Source organism: Halichoerus grypus, chromosome 13 (genome assembly GCF_964656455.1).
Source record: "Halichoerus grypus chromosome 13, mHalGry1.hap1.1, whole genome shotgun sequence".
Classification (NCBI taxonomy): Eukaryota; Metazoa; Chordata; class Mammalia; order Carnivora; family Phocidae; genus Halichoerus; species Halichoerus grypus.
The window spans coordinates 68,331-85,471 of record NC_135724.1 but is presented as its reverse complement, the minus strand read 5'-3'; the positions used below and the strand labels follow the sequence as shown (position 1 = coordinate 85,471).

Sequence of the window (17,141 nt, the reverse complement as noted above, 5' to 3'; positions counted from 1 at the left end):
CACCGGCACCTCCAAGGAGGAGCAGGACCATCCACGTGTCTGCCCTCCCGGCCCTGGCTGTGCTTCAGCCTGTATTTACGGGACGTTATGGCAGTTACCAAAGCCGACAACTGTAATCGAAACAGCCGAGAATAGCTCCTGGCAGGGAAGCCCACACTTACAGCAGACCTCCTTCCGTGCTTCTCATTGCTGGAGTTCAACAGTCCAGGCTTGGCTGGCACGCTGGACCGACCACCCTCCTTCCTTTCTTTTTTTTTTTTTTTTTAAAGATTTTATTTATTTATTTGAGAGAGAGAATGAGAGAGAGAGAGAGAGCACATGAGGGGGGGAGGGTCAGAGGGAGAAGCAGGCTCCCCGCCGAGCAGGGAGCCCGATGCGGGACTCGATCCAGGGATTCCAGGATCATGACCTGAGCCGAAGGCAGTCGCCCAACCAACTGAGCCACCCAGGCGCCCCAACCCTCCTTCCTTTCAAAGAGGATGGCAGGAGCCCCAGAGAGGCCTGTGGGTGAAGCCCCTCCTGACTCCACCAAGGGCCCCAGCCCTGCAGGAGCAGCCCTTCCTAAGTAGAGGCCACTGGGCAAACGCCTCTGTTCCTCTGAGCCCACCAAGAAGACCCCCGATTCCTGTTGTCTTCCACCCTGCACACGAATACCCGCAAGAGCCCCACCACACCCCCCAAGGCACTCTTTCCCACACCGTGCTCAGGGACAGCCCCTGCCCTGACTCTTTCCTGGAGGCACGGCTTCCCGGGGCCCCCTCTCACCTCTGTCTCCTTCTGGAGGGAGGGGGCAAAGCGCCAAGAGTTCCACTGGCGTTAAGTGACTGGACGGAGGCTCCAAGCCAAACGCACGCTGCTTCAAGAAGACGTTCTGACTGCGACATCACTCGCTGTTGGTTTATCCACCAGAGTGCCCGCCGAATGTGTGCAAACCAACGGTCTCTGGTGCGTCCGCAGAGCTGTGCAAGCAGCACCAGCACTGCCAAGTCCCAGACCATTTCACCGCCCGCACAGAAACCCCAGACCCAAAGCCACTGTCCACCTCCCCCCATTTACTTTATGTGTCTAGAGTCTATTTATGCAAATACGAGCAAATGTGAGCACAGATTCTCACCCTCTCGTTCCGCTACAGAGGGTAATGGAGCATAGACACTATTTTGTATCCAGTGTTTTCCACTTAATACGTCTTGAAGACCCTGGATTTTAAGAACGAACACGTCATCTTCCCTGCATTTCTAAGAAGCTGCCCAGCACAGCAACAACCATCTGGGCCAGGAAAGTCCTGCCCAGTGGGGTCATCCACGGTGGGCAGAGCGCTGCCGGCCGAGCACCATGGTGTGCGTCCACCTGCCATCCAGATGTTGCCGTCCAAAGGAATTTGCTATCCTAGGCCACCTCAGGTGAAAGGAGACTCTAACCTATGTGCCGTTCAGTCTGCGCACCGAGGGCTCTGCTTCGTCCACAACTCCAGCCGTGGGAGGAAATACCAGAGCAAAGACGATGGAGGCAGACCCGGGCACAGGCTGGACCCTGACCCTGGTGGCTCCCTGGGGCTCAGGTTTGTCCTTTGTGAAAGGGACCGCCCACTCCCACCTCCCTGGGCTTGGGGAGTGGCGGGCAGGGGGAAGGGGTGCCGTGGGGTCTGTGGGCCAGGACACCCTGACTCGTCCGTGACGGGTGCACAGCCCTGGGACCCTCACTGGCCCCTGCAGCCCACCCAACAAAACCACTGTCCACGTGCAGGAAACAGGGCCCATGCCTCCTGTAACACAGACCTAGAAACTGCCCGATTCCCGTGAAACACACAGCATTTCTGCAGCCCCTCACCCACTGTCCTAGGAACGCCTAGCAGTGACCACACAGGCCTGGCAGCACAGGGACATCTAACTGGGTCTGCAGCAACAGGTAGATGAAGGTTTAAAAGCAACAGAGGGTAAAGAGGACGTATTTTCACTTCGGAAGCACCTGGCAATCAGCAGGAACCCCCCGTCCCCAGGAACTCTTCCTGCGGAATCGGCTCCTTAAGACCTGCCGCATAATGCGAGGGTCTGTTTCCTCACCTGTAAGTCAGGGGCTGGACCACACAACCCCTGGGCCTACCGCAATGGCAAATTCCTGTGAGCGCTCACTAAGTCAGTGTGTCTGGGTTGGGGGGGCACCCAGAAGAGTCATCGGCTAGCGACATAGTTTACATTAGGAAACCCCGCTCCAGGTGGGGGTTCACCTCCTCATGCTGCCAAACCAGTACCCCAAACCCCAGATCCTGAAGTTGGTCAAAGGTCTCTGAATCTGCCCTGCTGGTGACTCTGAACACTGAAAGTGCATGCTCTGGGACAAAGCCCCTCTGTCCAATCACTGAGGGAAGCTGGAGAGTCCTAGGAGGTGCTCAGGTCAAAGGTGAGAGGGCACTCTAAGGACAGACGCCAACAAAGCGCCCTGTCCCAGGGCAGGTGCTCCCGCAGGCAAGCAGTATCGACTCAGGCTTTCTTGGTGGTCTCTGAATCTGACCTCTCCACTGAGGTCACACAGGGATGGGCAGGGGCCCATGGAGAGGCCTCAACCAAACGTCCACCCCAACCGAAGCCCAGAGTGGGCCAAGGCTGAGGGGAGAGCAGACCCAAGCTGCTCTGACGCACGGCAGTCCAGCAATGCCAGGGAAGGCAGGCAGGATGGAGGCAAGGATGGTCACTGGCCCCAAACCTCGCCATTTTCCTGCACTTAGCTCTGTCAGCACAGCCTCTGGGCTTATTAGCAACAGGGAGGGAGCTGCAGAGCTGGGCATCTGAGAGATGGAAGGAGACATGTCCAGAGGGAAGCGCATCTGCAGCGTTTTGTTGGCAGACTGGCAGAGAAGGCCCCAGAGCTGTCAGGGGTCTCCCGCCCCAACACATAAAGGCAACACAGAGGCTGCCATCCCAAGACGACACACTTCCCAACCTGGACTCCTCACAGTGCAGAGGGTCCCAAGCAGGTGGCAGACAAGGGTAGGGTGACAGACTCTTCTGAGTCACCACCGCTGATGCCCTGGTATGTCCGGAGGGTCTGGGAGGTGCTTCTTCCTGGGGTGACTTGAGACTCACAACACGCAATCTAAAATCCAAGAAACACAGCCGTCACTGCCGCCTCAGGTCCCCACGTGGTCACTGCCTGAGACTCAGGTGTGAGCAACCGGAGGGAGGAGGGCTGGCCAGACACTGCCCCTGGGGAAGTCCCAGGCCTCTCCAGGGACTCAGAGACTCGGCAGCAGGTGACAAGGTGCTTTTGGAAAAAGTATATTTTCTCACCTTCTGATTTGAAATTTCTAACAAGATGATAGACAGACATCAGACAAACGTGGATGTGTTGTAGGAATGTATCCAAGCAGAGTGTGACTTGAACTCACCCAACACATAAGGTTTTAATAGGTACAGTTTCAACGGGGAGGCTGGAAAGGTTCAGGAGATGGGTGGTGACCGCACAACAATGTGAATGTACTTGACTCTACTGTACACTTAAAAGTGGTTAAAATGGTAAATTTTATGTTATGGATGTTTTTCCAAAATAAAAAAAATTAGCCTTTATCATTGGTCAGTACACACTGTGGTAACAATGCCCTTCACAGTCTAACAACGCGCAGCACTCCCAACCTGGCAGGGGTGGGGCTGGGCGGGCCAAGGGGGCGCATGCTGCACCCACGCTCCCCAACCCAACTGTCGGCCTCGTCCCAACTCTGTCTGCATGTGTCGAACGCCACAAAATGGCTCAGGGCTTGGGAGAAGACCTGGGGTGCCGGGGGATGTGCTGTGGCTGGTGGCCTCCGTGCTGAATCATTTTCCCACAGGACAGGGTGGAAAATAGAGATACCGGGCAAAAACAGGAAGACAAACCACTGTGCAGGAGGAAATCCAAGTCTTGCTTACGCTTCTGGGAGAGAAAAGTTCACAGTGGAAATTTTTATATCTCTGGACTCCAAACTAGTGCAGGTAAACCATTTGTTGGTGTGTTCTGTCCAGCACGGCCGGTCCAGTGGAGCCGCAGAGACACACAGAAGGGGGTAAGCCTGGAATAATGGTGCTGGAAGTAGGGAAACAGGCCAGCATTTGGGAAGGAACAAACGAGCTGTGAGTCCAAGGGCCTAGGATGGAGGGGGCACCCTAGTAATTTCCTTCAGGGCTTTGGAAACCATTTCTAAAACACAGCATCCCCTTTCCTGCCCAACTGCCAATGGGAGACAATACCCTTCTCTTCCCTGGGAACCCTGCTGAGGCCAGATCTCAGCTGGAGTGTGGGCTTTCGGCAAGCCCCCCTGGATTTCCACGGTCTTCGGGCCTCCCACACCTGCCCTCTGGAATGAGAAAGACATGGCTACACAGGGCGGGTGGAGCCTGTCCCAGGAGCGTCCACGTGCGTTTCTGGGTGGGCCGCACCCAGGGTCCGATCCCTCCCTTGTGGGGCCCTCCCGGGCCAATGGTAACTACAAGCTCTCTTCAGCAACCTCATTCCTTCCTAAAAAGATTTTTGTCCAAATGGAATGGCATTTGATTGGGTTCAAAATGACTAGTAACAGGGCTGTAAGTAGCGTACCCAGCTTGGTTACCCTAAGGCCACAACTTAGGTGTAGATTCGGTGGGCTAGCTTTTGGCTCAGAGGAAGAGCTTAACTGTGTTCAGTATCCTGGTACCTTTTTCTAGCAAAGATGCTTCCAGTGCAAAATGCTGAAGAGAACACAATTTAACATGAATATCCATCAACTACTCCTCACTTACACAGGACATTTTAGCCAGCCACTTCATAAACACGCTAAAACACGTCTCAGCTCAAGGTAATCTGAGTACCGATTCCCCGTGAGATACGCGACTGGTCACAGAGCTTGTACGTCACTTTGGGTGCTTTCCCTACGTGTCCTCTCCGCCTATCTGCCCGTTCTGTGCAGGGTCTCTTGGCTGATGGTGTCCTCTGCCAGGGGCTTCCTAAGGTAGTCCCCAGCTCATTAGTGTACACCTACTGTTTGTAGGCAAGGAAACAATCATCAGGCTCTTTGGGGGCTCGCCAGCCCCCTGGGGCCCTCCCACTGTCTCTTCCCATTGCTCACTTGAGCCTGGCACTTCTAGACTGAGCCCCCAACCTTGTGCTTCTCCCGGGTCTTCACACACTTTTCAGCGTGCCTGTTAGTGCTTGGCCTGGCACCACCTCCTCATGAAGCCCCCTGGACCTTCGTCAGGGCTCTCACAGCACACTCACCTAGGTGGTCACTGTTTTCCTGGGCAGCATGTGGGGTTCCCGAAGCCCATACGTGAGGTGAGCCTGTAACTGCCCAACCCGTGGGTGCTGGTAATGGGGTGCTAACCTGAGGAGCAGAAGCACAACCACACAAACTGAGATGAGCGCATCCATGTACTGGGTTAGCTAAACGAGGAAATTAGCAAAGAGCTAGTCATTCTGTAACCATTATGAGTGATATCCTAGAAGCTGAATCCTCAGCGGAAGGCTCTATAATGTATGGTGCAAAATTAGGGCTGGCTGACCTCCCTAGGTACCGTCATCCAGGTCAACGGGGAATAGCAAGAACCTGACTTTCAGAAGGTACCAGAGGCCAGATCATCCCTCCAAATTCCTTGTGCTGATACCTGTGGCTGCCAATCCCCCAAAACCACCAAGAAAGTTCAAATGTAACCCCTTGCTCACGAAGGCCCAAGGGGGCTGGCATTTCTCATACTGTCAGCTTTTTGCAATGTTTGATAAACAGCACATCAGATTTCAATTCCATCCATTCTAGACAACTAGGTCCCAAGTGAACCTAGGTCCTGGCTGAGGGAGACACTTCCAAAGACACTTCTGCCCCCAGAGCGTGTGGTCCAGGACATGCAGGAGCACGTGGTTATCATCTGGCTTTGGAGAAGGCAGCTCGGCAGGTTTCCCATAAACCACCACCTACCGCAACACCTCTGTCAGGTCCCACGGAGGCCCTGCGAATCCTTCCCATGGCTCTCCATCACCCAACACAACCTGCATGCCCCTGTGGGACTAGGCCCATTTCTAGGGCTCTGTTACACACCCCCACGGCCCCTAGTAGACACCTGCACTCAGCCGGTGGGAAGTCTCCAATCTGCTTGCCATGGTGCCTGAGGAAAGCACGAGATCTAGTGAATCCAGGAAGGAGTGGCCAGTGTGCGGGCTTGTGTGGTCAGGTGGGCACCTCCCATGGGAAGCGCCTGTGTCCAGCTCTGCCAGCTTCCAAACAGCCAGGCACACGGAGGAGGCTGGGGTGTAGGGCGTGCAGCTTACCAGGCAGGCCATCCAAAGGGCCTTTCTTCTAAAAATAGGTGAAGGCACATAACCCTAACCCACCCTGGAAACAGAAACACAGCCCTGTTATATTATCTGAGGAGTATGCTGCTTTTTGTTTAAAAAGATTTGTTTCAAAGAGAAATCCTGCCAACACAGGCAGCCTGACAACCAATCACTCAGCTCAGGATTGTCAGCTTAACCGTGAAAAGAAAGCCCCACGCTGTGCCTCCATGCTTGGCCTTTTCCCTCTCAAATGGGACATCCTTGAGCTCATACTCTTTGAGAACTGGCTTAAATATAAACATGTTAATCACCCTATGATCAGCCACTGTAAGATGATGGAAAAGAAACAGTGAGATGGTCACCTCCGGCCAAACAACACTCTGGCCTCCACAGAAGCTACAGCAGGGACAGTGTGGCTCGTGAACCAACCACCGTCTCCACTTTAAATTTCAGCTCCAGGGGTCTGCAGCTCCCACCCAGCAAGGCCAGGCTGAGAGGAGCTTCCTAAACTCAGGACATAAGACACCAGGTGTTTGGAGTAGGATAACTGCCCCCTGAGGTCCCAGCTGAGGTCCCAGACTTGCAGGGTCCCAAGCTGGGTGCTGTCCTAACAGGAGGGCAGCCCACAGCCCACACTTCTGGCCAGACCCTCACTGGCTTTCACTGCAGAATTCAAAGAGGATAGATTCAAAGCTCATGAGTTTTCATGCCACACAAGGACAGTTTTTAAAGATGTGTTTAAAAAGATTCCATTCAAATGTCATTCGAATGCCCTGCTGAAAAGACCACTGGCAGTATGTATCTTAGTCCAAAGTACGCATGGTTTTTAACCTAGCAAGACTTTTCTGTTAATTCACCCCAAAGAAATAACCTGACACATATGTAAAAGTGCACAACACGGTTTATAAAAATAAAAAGTTGGACCAGTTTAAATATAAAATAAGGAATTGGTTACATATTGTTACATTTATATAACTGAGATATGCTAAAAGGCTAGTGTGTATCTACACACATCTACAAAAAGTCAAAAATACAATGCTAGCTTGATATAATGTCTAAAGATTAAAATTAATTTAAAAGTGTATGTGTTTTATTACCCTATTTATGAAAAAGCTATGTTCAACTGATTTATCTATATGAAGCAGTCTGGAAAGGGCTCACCAAAATGCTAATGTGGTTACCTTGGGGTGGTGGAGTTATTTCCACATTGTTTGAATTTTCTTTTACAAATATGTCATAAGCAGAAAAGACTTTTTAAAAACAAAAAGGCTGGGAGCCTGGGTGGCTCAGTCGTTAAGCGTCTGCCTTCGGCTCAGGTCATGATCCCAGGGTCCTGGGATCGAGCCCCGCATCGGGCTCCCTGCTCCGCGGGAAGCCTACTTCTCCCTCTCCCTCTGCCCCTGCTTGTGTTCCCTCTCTTGCTGTGTCTCTCTCTGTCAAATAAATAAATAAAAATCTTTTAAAAAAATAAAAAATAAAAACAAAAAGGCTTACAAAGAGTTTAATGACAGGATATGCTTATGATATATTAGAGTTTTAAAAAGCATGAGTCCAAATCATAAGCATACCATGGGCTTGAATATGAAAAAGTAGGACTAGAATATGAACTAGAAAAGAGTAGAATCCCATTCCATCTCACCATTCACGTACGAGGTGTTCTCTGGGACGGGGCATTCTCCCTCCCTCCCACAGGCTCAGCTAGGGGGAGAGGCAGACCCGGGGCACAGGTGCACTGTGCCACGTCCAGGGGATGCCGATGACCTCGTGGTTTCCGACTCCCTGCACAGATGGCTAGCCTTTTCAGGACCAGCCCCTGGATTCTTCTGGATGGTGGGTGGCTCTGGCTTTGTTTTCTTTTTAATGAGCTACATCAGCACATTCTCTCCCCCCATCCACTCCCACTCCAGGGGTGAATGCGGGCTTCAGGCATTTTGTTTTCTGCATGTTCCCACGGTGGAGCAGTGGGAGAGTGTGTGCCCTTTCTTTCAATTAAAAAAAAAAAAAAAAGAAATTCTCCAAATATGCAAACTTTCAGAAATCAGTGGCAATTCAAGAAGCAAATGTGTCTCATGAAAAAGCTCCCACAACAGAGGGGTGTCACATCTGTTCCTACAAGCACAGGGACATAGATAAGGTTAATTCAGCAAAACTATACTTTCCCCTGCCTCAACACATGCAGCCTCAAACCCGGGGCAGTGTCTGAGGAAAGAGAATTATAGCAGCTTAAAAAGTCAGAGACACTGAGTGCAGCTCTTTTTGCCCATGGGTCCTGTCACAGTGCTATAATAAAAGGAACTTTTTGCACCAAAAAAAAAAAAAAAAAGAAAGGGGCACCTGGGTGGCTCAGTCGGTTGGGCGTCTGCCTTCGGCTCAGGTCATGATCCCAGGGTCCTGGGATCGAGCCCCGCATCGGGCTCCCTGCTTGGCGGGGAGCCTGCTTCTCCCTCTCTCTCTGCCTGCCGCTCTGCCTACTTGTGTTCTCTCACTCTGTCAAATAAATAAAATCTTAAAAAAAAAAAAAAGTCAAAGACACTGAGTGCTTCCTGCTGAGTAGTGAACCCCAACCTAAAACCAAACACACCTCCAGCTACTGAATGAAGAATCTGAGAAGAGCAGTCATCAGCAGGATTTGTAAGATTCTGCCAGTGTGTATAACCAAATTCTCAATGATTATATACATTTTACTTTGAAGAACATCCCGTAATCACTTTTTCTGGCAACTCACTTAAGTGACATCATAAGCAAATACCTCCCCACCATCTCCAATCAAGCAATTTCTGATAAATCAGACATATGTGTCTTCCTCATTCCAGGTACCGAGAAGAGTGCCAGAAAACCAAAAACAGTTACCAGACACATGGAAATATGCAGCATTTATGTTTCCTTTAAAAGTAAATATTTCAGAATACTCTAATTGTGCTGAAAATCTTGTGGGACAATTAAGTCCTCACAACCCTCCTGTGACATCTGGAGATGCTAATCACCTGAGGGACAAAATAGCAATCAAAATTCAACTAGGATTCCACCTCTAGTTCTGGGCTGGGGCCTGGGAGGCAAAAAGGCCCATCTCTTAAATAACAAGAGTGCTAGGAATGCTGATATTGGAGGGGTTTATTTGATGGATAAGTGGTGAAAAGTTAGTGTTTGCACTTCCTGTTTATTCTGCTAAAAATAGAGATACTCTGAGTATCTCTGCTGGTCTTGTCTGCATTCTCTGGTTTGGGCCAGCTTTCCAAAATGTTTCTGTGTCCTTAGGGAGGACCAGAGGAGCATGCAGGGGACAGAGAAAGTGGTTCCTCAACACTGGCTGAGTGTGCTATCCAAGTTTGAGTCCAGATTCTCCCACTGTGACTACTTGATTCTGTAACTTATTTAATGGGCAAAGCATTAAAGTGAAAGCCATAATGACATCTGTTATAGACACACGGAGAGATGCCACAGTTTTTAGCAGGAGTCCAGCCCCAGACAGAGGATTGCAGAAGCCTAGTAAATGCTGGAAGAGAGAAGCCTGGATATGTGAAGGCCAAAGGCATGGTCCACAGCCAGGACAGAAATACCATCTAACACCCTAAGAAGATGTCCCTGACTCAGTCCCAGGGGGACAAAAATCTGAGGCATTCCGGGCCTGTCATCTGAGCTCCCCAGTGCAGACTATCCAGAACTGGGTTCTTAACCCCGAGTGCTCCAAGGACCCTCAGCAATCTGATGATGCTGGGAAACTGCTTCTCAGAATAACATTCTTAAAGGCATTAAGTAAAATACATGTATTTACAAAGGAAATTAGTTATTTTGAAGACAATCAAAATTCTACAACAAATACGTGATACAACACATGTGTGCTTTCATACTAGTGCATTAAATAACAATCTGTACCGCTGTTTTAAAATAATGATTACTGCAAATGATGTGTAAGACATCTGGCTACAAGGAACACATGAACACACCACATGAAAATATCTGTGGTTTCTACTGGCAACGAAGTGGTGGGTCCTGCTAATCCTGCTGTGCAGTGTCAGTTACATTCCTAATAAGTTTATCAATGGACCCAAGACAGAAGCCCCTCAGGAGCCAAATGTAGGGTCCTGAGCACTGTCTTGAGTTTTGATGCCAAAGAAATTAATTAAAAAGTGCAAGTATTCACACCTATTGAAAATGGCTGAATTTTGGAAATAAAGGCTAAATATGAGCCCAAATGACATCACCCAGGGTTGAAGCTCAGATCCAGGAGAGTCTGGTTTAAATCTCATACTTTTCAAACAGAGATACTGAGATATAATTTATTTATTGAAACATAATTTACATACCATAACATCTACCCACTTAAAGAGTATAATTCAATGGTTATGAGTATATTTACAAAGCCCTGTAATCAACACCACTATTGAATTCCAGAATATTTCCACTGTTCAGTAAAGAAACCCTAACCTCCCAATACCCCTCCCCCTAGCAACCATGAATCTGTTTTTGTCTCTATGGATTTTCCCATTCTGGACTTCTCATACAGAGTTGATTTTCATTATTCATGGTAGTTATGTTCCATAAAGTCTCCTTGAACACTGAACCATGGCTCCTGGGAAAATACAGGATTAGGGTCCTGTGAGCCTCTTAATCATGTTTTTATCCACCGAGCAATACAAACCTTTGTGCTATATGTGTTTCTATTTAAAGACATTACCAATTCATAATGTTGAACTCACAGCCAAGAGCATTTTCTACATAAAGCACAGCGCATCCCTCTTGCACTGAGGAAAATTCAACAGCACTTCTGCACTATGCTTGGGGTCATTTTCATCAGTGACATCATAAGAAAAGCACAGGCGGCTCCTGGGAAGAGGGCAGAGCAGGGAGCACCAGGAATCTCTCCCCACCGGGCAACGACCACACGGCAGAATCTGTCTGATGGGACTATCTGGGGACTGCAGAGTCGGCTGAAGGCTTGCAGCTGTCCAGGAGAAGTAGTCAGTTTCGGTCTCTTCTAGCTCCCAGCACAGAGCAGCTACCCAGCCGTGCGGCAGGCAGCCGTGCACGTGTTTCTGGGGCAGCCTGCAGACGCCAGGTGGGCAAGAAGCACCCCGTCCTCCAAAGAGCAGGAGTCTAAGCTCTGACCACCGCCGGCTGCTTCTGATCACACAGGTGCAGACCCAGAGCCTGGCGGCCGTTGCTGTCGGCCCTCTAGCTCCAGTGACTCCAAGGGCATTGGAAGGGCGAGGGCCCCCTTGTCCCCCTTTTGCTTCTCACTTTTCCCCTTTTGGGAGCCACACAGTAGGACATTCAAAAAGAGCTGCATACGTGGGAAATTAGGAAGGGACTGCGCGTGCCCAAGGAAAGGCTCAGAAAAGACCTGAGAGGACATTCAGTTTACACCTCAGGCTGGTCCTCGGCACAGAGACAGCCCGCAACCATCAAAAGAACGATGACAACCAAACAGCAAACCCCGGGGAAGGGGGAGAATCTGATTTCCAGAGTTACCACGTCATGAGATTCGAATGTCCGGTGGTCAGCCAAAAAATCACAAGGCACAGAAGGAAACAGGAGAGTCTGGCCCACTGAAAGGAAAAAGAGAACTCAACAGAATCTGTCCCTAAAAAAGACCTGAGGTCAGATCTACTAGACAGACTTTAAAGCAGCTGTCTTAAAGATGCTCAAAGAACTAGAGGAAGATGTGGATAAAATCATGAAAAAAAAACTATGAGAAAAATGGAAATATCAATAAAGAAGTAGAAAACCAGAAAAGAAACCAAAAAGAAGTTCTGGGTGTTATAACAACCAATGAATCATTGAACACTACATCAGAAACTAATGATGTACTATATGCTGGCTAAACGAATATAATAAAAAAAAAAAGAAGTTCTGGAGCTGGAAGTACAGTAACTGAGATGAAAAACTCACTAGAGGGATTCAAAACAGATTTGAGCTGACAGAAGAAATATCAGTGAACTTGAAGACAGGACAGTGGAAATGATTAACACTTTGGAATACAAAGTACATGAAAAAAACAAACAGAGCCTAAGGGGCCTGTGGGACACCATCAAGAGCACCAGCATTCACACTGTGGGAGTCTAAGGAGGAGAAAGGGACAGAGAGAATATTTGAAGAAATAATGGCCGAAAACCTTCCTTCAAAACCTTCAAGACGCTCAGCAAATTCCAAGTCAGATGAAGTCAGAGAGACCCACTCGGAGATGCATTATAATCAGACTTTCAAAAGACAAAGAGAGAACCGTGAAAACAGCAAAAGAGAAGAGACTCATCACATCCAAGGGATCCTCAGTATGATTATCTGCAGATTCTTCATCAGAAACTTTGGATTTCAGAGAAAGTGCACCAATATGGTCAGAGCTATAAGAAGAGCTATAAGAAGAAAAACCGAGAATCCTATATCCAGCAAAACTGTGCTGCAAAGTGAGAGAGAAATCAAGTCATTGCTAGACAAACAAAAGCTGTGGCAGTCGGTGACCACTGGACCTTTCCTGCAAGAGCTGCTCCCAGGAGTCCGACAGGCACAAGAGAAGGACTGGAGACAATAGCAGGGAGCCATGCACGGAGTAAGGTCTCAGGGAAGGCTAACACGTGGCCAATTATAAAAGCTAAAAACCTAAATGTAAGACCTAAAACTATAAAACCCTTGGAAGAATACTTAGGACAAATGCCTCAGGACATTGGATTTGGCAGCGATTTCTTGGATTCAACACCAAAGGCACAGTTAACAAAAGAAAACATTGACAAATTTGACTTTGTACAAAATTACAAATGTTGTACATCAAAAGACCCAATCACAGAGGAAAAAGGCAACCCACAGAATGAGAGAAAATACTTGTGAGTCATATATCTGATAAGGGATTAACATCCAGAATATAAAGAACTCCTGAAGCTCACCAACCAAAGAGAATCTGGTGCAAATATGGGCAAAGAACTTGAACAGATGTCTCTCCAAAGAAGTTGTACAAGTGGCCATTAGGCACTGAAAATATACTCGACATCACTAAATATTAGGGACTTAGAAATCAAAAATACGAGATCCCACCTCATACCCATTGTGATGGCTACTACTGAAAAATCAGAGGGGCACCTGGGTGGCTCAGCTGGTTAGGTGTCCGACTCTTGATCTCAGCTCAGGTCTTCACCTCGGGGTTGTGAGTTCAAGTCCCGTGTTGGGGGGATAAAAAGAAAAAAGATAAAAAGAAAATCCAGAAAACAACAGGTGTTGGTAAGGATGTGGAGAAACTGGACCCCTGTGCACAGTTGGGGGGAATGCAAAATGGTGCAGCCACTGTGGAAAACAATATGACAGTTCTTCAAAAAGTTAAAAACAGAATTACCATATGAAGCAGCTATATATATACCACAGGGTATATACCCAAAAGAGTTGAAAAGAGGGTCTCAAAAAGATATTTGTCTCACGTTCATAGCTGCATTATTCACAATAGCTAAAATGTGGAAGAAACCCCCACGTTCACTGATGGATGAATGATGAACAAAATGTGCTCTGTCCACACAAAAGAATAGTATTCAATCTTACAAAGGAAGGAAATTGTGCAATATGATACAACACGGATGAACCTTGAGGACACTGTGTTCAGTGAAACAAGCCAGTCACAGAGACAAATACTATGGGATTCCACTTTTATGAGTTTCTTAGAGGGGTCACAACCATACAGACACAAAGTAGGGTGGCGGGTGCCGGGCAGCATGGGGAGTTAGTTAAAAGAATGACTCAGTTTTACAAGATGAAAAGCATTATGGAGACAGAGGGTGGTGATGGTTGTACATCACTATGAATGTATTAACGCCCCTGAACAGTACAATGGCAAATTTAATGTCATATGTATTTTACCACAATTTAAAAAAAGAATACGCAGAAAAAGTGACAAATAGGACACTGCATGGACTGTGAAAAGGACACGTTTTTCAGCCTGAGAGCAGAAGCAGGAAGGTGGAGCGGTGCCCTTTCCGATCTCAGCTGCATTGGCAGCTGACCCTTCCCCGCTCTGCACGTCAGCGAATGGCCTGCCAAGGGCCTGGAGTATCAATTTTGGGCGACAAACAAATGTGAGCGACTTCACCTTGGAGGACAGACTGTGAAGGGAGCCCCACGACAGCGGCCTGTATGCCCGGGTGCTCTCATCTCCCATTCTTTCCAAGGTACCTGCATGCTGCGTCTGTGACCCTTCGGCCCCCCAGTCCTGTCCCACGGCACATCTAGTCTGTCCACTTGCCGGTCTGCGGCCATTGCGGACAGTACTGCCGTGAGCAGCCCTGCACAAGTTCTGGTGGGGGAAGATGAGTCCCACATCCTGGTGCTTTGGTGAAGGGACATTGGTCTGGAGTTTTACTGTGATATCTAGGTAGGTTTGGGGGAAGAGATTAGTAAGAGGCAAACAAAGTATTTTTCCTAAACCTAACTGTGGGTTTACTTCAACATCTGTTAGAAGACTGATGACTCTTCACTTGGGGTAGTAATATAGTTTTCTCTTAAAGGACACATCAAGGTTCATAAAGTTAGTAAGTGAAGGACAGAGTGGGTGTGGCCACAGTCAAGCCATGAAAACGGCATTATGTGACTGACATCTCAGAACTCGTGCTGTAGGAAAAGGACGTGGGACTTGGGTGTCACCTCCCAGGGCAGCCTTAGCAATGCCCTGCCCGCGGATGGACACTCCCACGGTTATCAAGTCCGTCCTGAACACGGAGGGCGTCAAGATGGCGCCTGCTTCCTACCATCCACAGAAACACAACTGTCCCTGCCTCTCCCACCTGGACCAGCATTTACAGTGACTGTCCCTTGAGGATGGCGAGAACAGAGCCCCAGTCTCCCCACTGATGGGATCATGAGGCTGGGCTTTGTGAAAGTTAGGGGCACTTTCCTATTTAAGTCTGACAGCTACCTGAGGTGGGCACTGCTGTCTCATTTTACAGACCAGAACATTAAGGATCAGTTGGTCACAGAGCCAGTGACAAGGGGCTGGAGGTAGGGTCTGAACTGAGGTACCCCCAGGCTCCTTGCTGTCACATGACAGAGAAAGGCAGGGGTTGCAGGGAACATGCTCACACTGGAAACCCTGGGGGTTCAGAAACCCTAAGCCAGCCAGTTAAACTTTGGGCTATTTCTCTGAGGACAGTGGAGAAGGGACAGTAAACAACTGAGACAAGATGCAGGGCCTCAGCAACAGGCTGAAGAGGCGAAGGCATCTGACCTTCCGGTGGGAAGTTAACACACTCCCACTTGCAAACACACAAAACCCGGAGCTTCCTGGGTCATCTCAGCTTCGGTGAATCAGCAGCATGGGGCACCTAGTGCCACCAGCACTCAAGAGAGAAGAGTGGCCTTGGTAGGGCCTCGGTCCCCAGCCCCGCACGCACGAGTCGAGCCTGTGTGGCAGACGACAAAGCCTGTGTGCAGATCTGTAGCTCACACGCTGCTCCACACCCACCTTGTGAGCAAACACCATGACCTTGGACGGCCAGGGCAGAGCGGTGGAACGTGGGGTTTGGCGCCTGGAGAACAACTGATAAACACAATACAGGGAAGCAGAAGAACAGGACAGAGAATGGGCTGAGGGAACATGAGGTAACAAGGCAGAGCAGCTTGAGACCAGGCTGCTCTGAGAGGGTGGTGTATGAACAAACACGGGAGCGATGTGAGTGGCAAAGGGTTCCAGGCGGGGCAGGAGGCTGCCGGTGTGGCCACAGGGAAGGGGGACAAGAACAGGAGGACACCGAAGGCTATGGCCGAGCCAGGGGCCACGCAGAGGCAGCAGAGCATGCACATGCCCAGCAGCACGGGGGGCCGGGGACGAAGCAGACGTCACTGTGAGGAAGTGACAGCTGTGCGGGCTTCTCGGTATCATCAGCAGGACACCGAGCTCAGCAAGACCGCAGATGCAAAGCTGTCTGATCTTGCGCCAGAGGACCAGTCAGAAAGGGAGGTCAGCGGATCTCCTGCGGTCCCTCTCTACGCGTTCCCTTCCATCACCACAAACAAAACTCAAAGAGCACGGACTGCCGGCCAGCGCTCTGGGCACCTGCAAGTGTTGCCTATTTATCTCAGGATGACCTGAGGGGCACGTATGTTCAGACGGCCCTCATGTGCAGGAGGGACTGCGGCATCTGCCTGCCTTTAGAACCAGGCACCTGGCCCCACACCTCCTCCTGCCCCAAACACTGTGGCTACTGCCCCCAGTGTGTGCTCAGCAACCCGCCCCCCCACCGTGAGCTGTAGCTGTCACTCTGCGAGTGTCCCCGAGGCTGCTCTGCCCCGTGCAGGCAGCCAGTGCGCTCACTATGGGCACAGAAGGTCCAGTCATGACCCAGTCAACCAGGAAATGCCATTTTCCAAACGTCAAGCCTCACCTACAGGCGGCTCTTCCCTTCAGTATTTTATTGTGAAATGTGAAGATTCACCCAAGTTTAGAGATGAAAAGATGCAGTTCTGAGAAGTGAGCAGCACAAGGACCCACTTTGACTCAACAGCAGGGCACCCTCCCTTTCAATCATTAACCTACATTAGCAGCTTATTTTCCCATAAAATGATAACTGTTACAGCAAAGCTAGGCCCTCAGAGTGAAAAGTTAACCAAAGTTATAATTTAAAGCTAGCATCATTTTCCAATCCTAAAAAGACAGTGGAAAACACACACTAGCAACCACAAGCTTCATTCTTTGGTTACTGGCTAATGCCTTTTTGTTAGTGAACTCCCTTACTTCCAGTTAAAATATGAAAGCATCAATATTATTTTTTCCTCAGTATTAAAAAATCAGAAGTCAATACTACTGAAGATGGAAAATGCATTTTAAATTTTTTAAGCCTTTCTAATAAATTAATGTTGAGCAAATAAACATTACTTTCTTTCACCTGCCCCAGAGCCTAGAAACG

General features: G+C 49.2%; 1 protein-coding gene across 1 annotated transcript in view; it reads right to left on the bottom strand.

Moving 5' to 3' along the window:
- Nucleotides 1–17,141, bottom strand: part of PARD6G (par-6 family cell polarity regulator gamma) — an 86,217-nt gene that overhangs the window by 44,890 nt on the left and 24,186 nt on the right. The gene's annotated exons all lie outside the window — the stretch shown is intronic.